This window comes from Athene cunicularia (assembly GCF_003259725.1).
Source record: "Athene cunicularia isolate RWA chromosome 2 unlocalized genomic scaffold, athCun1 chr2_part1, whole genome shotgun sequence".
NCBI classification, from domain to species: domain Eukaryota; kingdom Metazoa; phylum Chordata; class Aves; order Strigiformes; family Strigidae; genus Athene; species Athene cunicularia.
The window spans coordinates 93,665,615-93,671,977 of NW_020799095.1; positions in this window are offsets into that span (position 1 = coordinate 93,665,615).

Sequence of the window (6,363 nt, forward strand, 5' to 3'; positions counted from 1 at the left end):
CCCCCCCCCCCCATTAGGAAATTACATAGAATTGAAACTGCCTGTGCAATTTTACACTTTTATCCTTGTGCACAGATATTACAATAAAATTTTACATTGCTTTATGTCCTGCTCAGAACCTTTACCCTCTGTTTTTTGTCTCACTACCTTCCTTATTGTCTATCTAACCCATTCATAAAGCCTTTGACACACAAACCAAGACTCGCTATCCAACAGTGCTAATATCTCATTTGGGAAAACACCAAAATCTCTTCTTTTTTTCCCCAATTTCTTTCTGCTTGTCATCCTATTCCCTCCCAGGACCCCTCTCTGCTCACGATCTTTTTCATGCTCCTGTTCTATCGCTCTGTCTAGCTACTTGTTCCAAGGTCTTCCTCAAATTTCAGGCTGCCTATCTAAGACTCCTCTTCACTTCTGTCAGGAACACTATCTCCTTCTGGTAGCAAATTTATACTCAAAGATATGAAGCTAAAAGAGCTTCTCAAATGATTATCCTCAGAGAAATCTTAAACTCAGTAATCTATGACAGTTTCTTTATTGTAATGTAGCTAAACAAGCTTTTTCTTCAACATTGCATTTCAAATAGCTTAACTGAAACCGTTGAAAAAGAATTCAATAAAGGCTAAATTCTAGACTGAACAATTTAGCACCAATATAAAAAATATAAGCTATAAATATTTAACAATCAATTCTAATGAGAAATGTCAGGAAATCCACTAACCGCTAATAAACTAGGCTAAAATTTACACAAAACTGTGTCTACATAAGACAGTGTACTGATACTTCTTTACAGGTGCTAATTGCCCTAATTTATTGATTCCCACATTTTAATTTATTTACTTTCCAGTGTCCTCTTTCTAGCTAATTTGACTAATTGAAGTGGTATATGTTTCCTTTTCAAAGTATTCCACCCATCACTGACTGAAAGACAAGCTTTGCTTGAGAAAAAACTGCACAAGAACTTCAGGATTTGCCCTTGTTTTTTTTTCTTTTGCTAAAGAAGTTGGGTAAATGATGCTGCTTCATTCAGTCAGTCAATGTAACAGCAGTTTTCCAGTCCATAATTCCATTATCATTGCTTGGTTGTGTACTTGTATTTGTACGGTTTTAAAAGGTTTATTTCTCTTTAAAGAAAATTCTTACTGCAGGCCCAGCTTACTTAAAAATAAAATGGAATTAATATTTATAGCTGCCCTTTAACAACACAGATTTAATTCCAATCATACGCAATCTCTTCTGAATTTCTCGATAAGTCTTTGCTTAAACTAAACAATTTATGTTTATATCCCAAGGCAAAAGCAAACATTCAAGAAATTATAATAAACTGAAGTAGTGTAAATACATAAACTGCATATTGGGCTAAATTACTTTCCTTCAGCAGTGGAGAAAACAGCTTTGTGATAGATTTTTAACAGACGACCCTAAAATGCTGGATTGTTTTGCTTTGTTTGGCCCCACGCTCAAGACAGGCTCAAGTGTTTGTTGTAAACATACATTCACGCAGGAGATGGCAAGTGGTCAGGTGTCAGTTTATACACTTGACAAAATGGAGCAAATCTAGTTTAATCCTGGAGCAAAAGCTTGGAAAAAATAATGAACCTTGACAGTTTATGGATTCAGAAGTTATGTATTACAGATCAATATTTCTTTTCTAAATGAAATAATATTTTGACATCCTGCCTCCCTGCATGGAACACAAAGAGCACATCCTTCCTTTTCCACCAGCACAACCCCCAAATTTTATTCTGAATCCATATCAGTTTAACCACAATGCTGAGGAAATAATGGAGTAACCAAAACTCCTGCTCTCCTAAAATGTAAACATAAGGAATTAGAGACTAATTATCTGCCACACATTTTTAAATCACTTTGAGCATAAAGTGAAATTATTTTAACAAGCAGTTTTATTATTTTCTAATGGAGTTCATTTCCTTGTGGGTTTTGTTTGTTTTTTTTTTTTTCCCCCCATAATTTACATCCACAGGAGTTAACAGAAAAAATCCTCATACATAAGGCTTTCCTTTTACAAGGCCTTTTACCACCATATTTCTGAATTGTCTCTTTTTCAAAAATGTATCAGACAAAGAAAGAATGACCAGCATTTGCAATTAATCTCTCTACTCAGAAATATACTTGTTAGTTTTCCTCCTTACAATAATAATGCCAATTAGCACTTGATTTTGATTCAAACTTCATAACTTTGGTTTTCTTGTGACAAGGAAAAAATCTGTTTGTTTTAAGGAAATATCCACAGAAAGAAATTTCAGAAGGTGCTAAGCATTCAAGCCAATGTTTAAAAACAAGTTATTAAAATAAAGAACGAATACAGAAAAGCTTTTAAAAGTTTTCTATTTAAAAAGCCCATATACGCCCTCATTTTCTGTATATCTGGTTTACAATATTCTAGAATTGCTTCCTTTAAACTGCTGAATTTTTCTCTTATGGAAAACACAGCTCAGTTTGTTGCTAAAGAACAGAGTTTCTGAAAAATGAGCTGTTCCTAAAGAACAAGGTTTCTAAGGCAGAGGAAGTCTTAATCATTTTGTAGTAAAGTTTTAAAAACAAAGCTTGAGACTTTAAATCACTATTCAGAAGGAATAGTCAGCGTTATCCAGCAGACATATTCACAAGAGCTCCTTTTTTAAAGAGAGAAATGTTGTTTCATTCTGAACCTTATGCATTCCTTTCAAGAAAATGCTTTCAGAGATGCTAACTATATCTTGCCATTTCTTGCAAAATATAAAATAGGAAAACCAACAACAAAATAGTAAAAAGGACATTATGTTTTTTTTTAAAGCTGGTTAATTTTTTTCCATACTGAAGAAGTGTTATATTCAAGTCATTTTGTCTTTTGTACAACTTGGGGACTCAACAGAAATGCTTATTTCTATGGTCTAAATATGTGTATAAGTTATTTTGACTCACACATTCTCCTTACTGTTTGTAGTGTCTGTATGGCACATCAAGTATCCATTCAATCAACAGAACAGCAGTCTAATACATTTGTTATGAGAAATTCTATACGTAATACGTAAAACTATTCTCTATAGTGGTTGTATATTTACAAATATGGTATTTGTTTATTAAGGCATCATAAGGACTTAGCTTACTCATCTTAGGGGAATCCAATTATTATATTTTCAACTTTTATATATCAAATAGCTTGGGCATAATACATATTACCTTCATACTTTCTGAGATTTAGCATATGTAGAAGTAATGTGTGATAGAGAAATGATTCCCCGTGATTTCTTTTTTTTTTTTTTTCTTTTTTAAATTTGGAATTAACTGATTTTATTGTAATTTCATCTGTTTTTCCCAGTCCACTCTCATCCTTTGTTTCTTAAGTCAAAACTTCTGTCGCTTAAACTTTTACATGTTCAAGGATCATGTTTTGCAACAATCCAAGACTATCATAGATGGTTTTACAGAGACTATGAAAAAGCTGTTTAAAGAGAAGGTAAAAAAATAAGGATCCAATGCTACACTTCACAAAATTAAATATTTCCATGCCTTTTATATCTTCACTGTCATATTTCTCTTAAGATGAATTTTAAGGAACACCAATGCCCAGAAAGACTTTGTAGTTCAACTCCTCTTAAAATCAGTCTAGAACAGAGATTGGTGGCAGAGATTTTGGATGGACACAGATTCATCAACAATCAGTATTTTGCACACCTTTTGGAACAGTGGATTTTACAAAAAGATGTTCAGAACTCATTCTCCTTGCCCTCATACATTCACAGCACCTCAATTTGTGATGGCCTAGAAATTATAAACTTTAATACTGAGATGTTATTTAAAGCATTTTATAATGAAAGTGAATTTAACAGCCTTTATATCAGCATAGAGGTTAACATTGTCACCACCTTTTTATAAATGAAAAGCCATCTATCCTAGTCTAATTCAATATACACAGTTGAAATCAATGAGAGTTCTATATAAAGAGCAAGGGTAGAGAATGATGAAAAATGTCAAGAGCTTCTATTTATAGGTACTGAAATTTTAACCAAAAAAAAGAGAAAAAAAAAAAAAAGGTTTGATAGGAAATTATTCTTTTGAAGAAAAAAAAAATATTAGTGTATAAACATAACCATGGAAAAGCAGAAACTCTGTTCAACATCTTAGGCACTGTCCTTGAGATTCACTTTTTTTGAATGTTTAGAATTTTAAAAGAATATCATTTCATTTGACCTTCCATTGAGTATAAACTGTAGAAATCCCATAAACTGATACTATATTTTCCTTTTAAGCAGGAACAGAGGTTTGTTTTAAACTGAAGCTGAATAACAGTGTTATTTGTGCTTATGTAGCAATATCTGAGGTAAAATATTCTTTTAATACATTTCTTAATGACTACTCTAAGTAGATCCTAATTAGTAGATAAGTTTCTTCTGGGTAGCAAATTATCCTGTCCATCCATATGAGACTACTTTTATCTTTTCACTTGACTTTGGGATATTGACTTAACTAAAATTAAACCTTTCTAATTGAACTCTAGCCTAGTTTGCTCCAATGCCATTTCATTACTATTGGTTACATGAATTAATTGGTGCTACTATATAATGACTTTAAAAGTAGAAAAGTCCAGGCTGTTACACAAAGTTGATTTTTGTATGACTAAGAAACTAGAAAATTTAAATCATAAATAATAATCGAGGAACTAAAGTTTAAAACTATCACATGGCACTGGAATTGAAGAAACATGATAGTTTTACCTTTTCTGTTGAAGTCAGAAGAGTTGAATAGCAGATACCAGCTTATTTTAATACACTTATGACAGAGGAAACTGTATCCTCAAAGGCTATGCTATTTTATGCTATCTCTTCATTGCCTCTAAAAATCTGCTATATTTTTCTTAAATAGATAAAAACATATATTTTCAGATTTACTACTGACATATTACTATTTCATATTTACTTCTGGGGACACACTGCAAATTCTTCATAGACTTTCAAATTCTTTATGAGTGTCCAGAGTCAGATTGTATAAAACAAAAATATATTAACTTGGCCCAAAACATTAAACCATCTTGTCAACATTAATTATTTGTCTTTGATATACTTTGGCCAGCTGAGTCCTAGGAACCACAGAATAACTTTTTCTTTGCTAGGTCCTGTGAAGAATTAATACACACACAGACAAGCAACCTAAACCAAACACATTATGCAGCACAAATCCTTTATTCTCTTATCAGAAAATACCCCAGTCTTGCTCTGTGACTTAGGTCTTATTACATTCTTATAGAAGAAAGCAGAGAATATTATGATGGCAACTTGACTTATATTAGAAACACCATCTGCATCTTCCTTCCTGACTTGTAAGACAAGATTAATGTTCTGAAGAAAACATATATTGATATATTCAGGAACTAAATTTTCCTTCCTACTTTAAGGTCTGCAAAACATACACCAGATATGAAAAAACCTGCATTCTGGACAAGCCACCTCTGGCTAAATACTGACTAGAGATAAGCTTTCCTTTCTGACATTTTCAAAACCCAACTAAAAGCCAATTTCAGGCCTGTTTACAAAAGCCAATGAACTTAGATGGGACATAATGTGGACTGAGGGCAGTCTACAGAAGTGAATGACTTTTAGTGGTCCTTTGCTGTCATAGGATTGGTGGGAATCCATTAATTTTAACTGTCCTATACTGCTCTGTGACACTAATATTGCAGCTGGTGACAGTGGCAGAACAATTTACTGAATATATCTGAATGTTTTGTGAACAAAAAGCCCAAAACAGGCTGCTGAGCATTATCACCTAGGCTAAAGAAGTCTTCATCTGAGTCCTAAAACAATTATTCTTATCCTCATTCTATTCACATTCAGAGGCAGGTGTGTGTATCAAGGATGAAAGGTTCAGCTGTGATATGACACACCTGCCTAACTTTGGCTCCAGTTATAGACAGAAGTAGATTATTGATCATTAGCAACTCAAGGACTCAAGAAAGTAAATGCCAACATAGAAAGCTATAAAACCCTAAAAAAGGGAGAGGCTTATTGGTCTGGGTGGGAACTGCTGGGTCACTGGTGTCATCCACATCAGTGCTGGTGGTGAAAGATAGAGCTGTAGCAGTCATGAAGAACACTTTGAGGGAGCTACAGGTACCAACCGTTCCACTGCTAACTGTTGCCTGCCTGGCCAGCACGCTGCTGCCTCATAGGAGTGGTGAGCATGTTAATGCTTAGCCTAAGAGCTCATTAGGTCCTACCTCTCTGGTGTATATCAAGTAAGAAATTATTGCTTTACACTTTCAAGTTATGTATATTCTGTTTGCAGAACCTCTTCCACCTTGATAAAGAAGCCAAAACAAATTGACCCATAACAATCTCCACTATTAAAAATCTTGGTTGGATG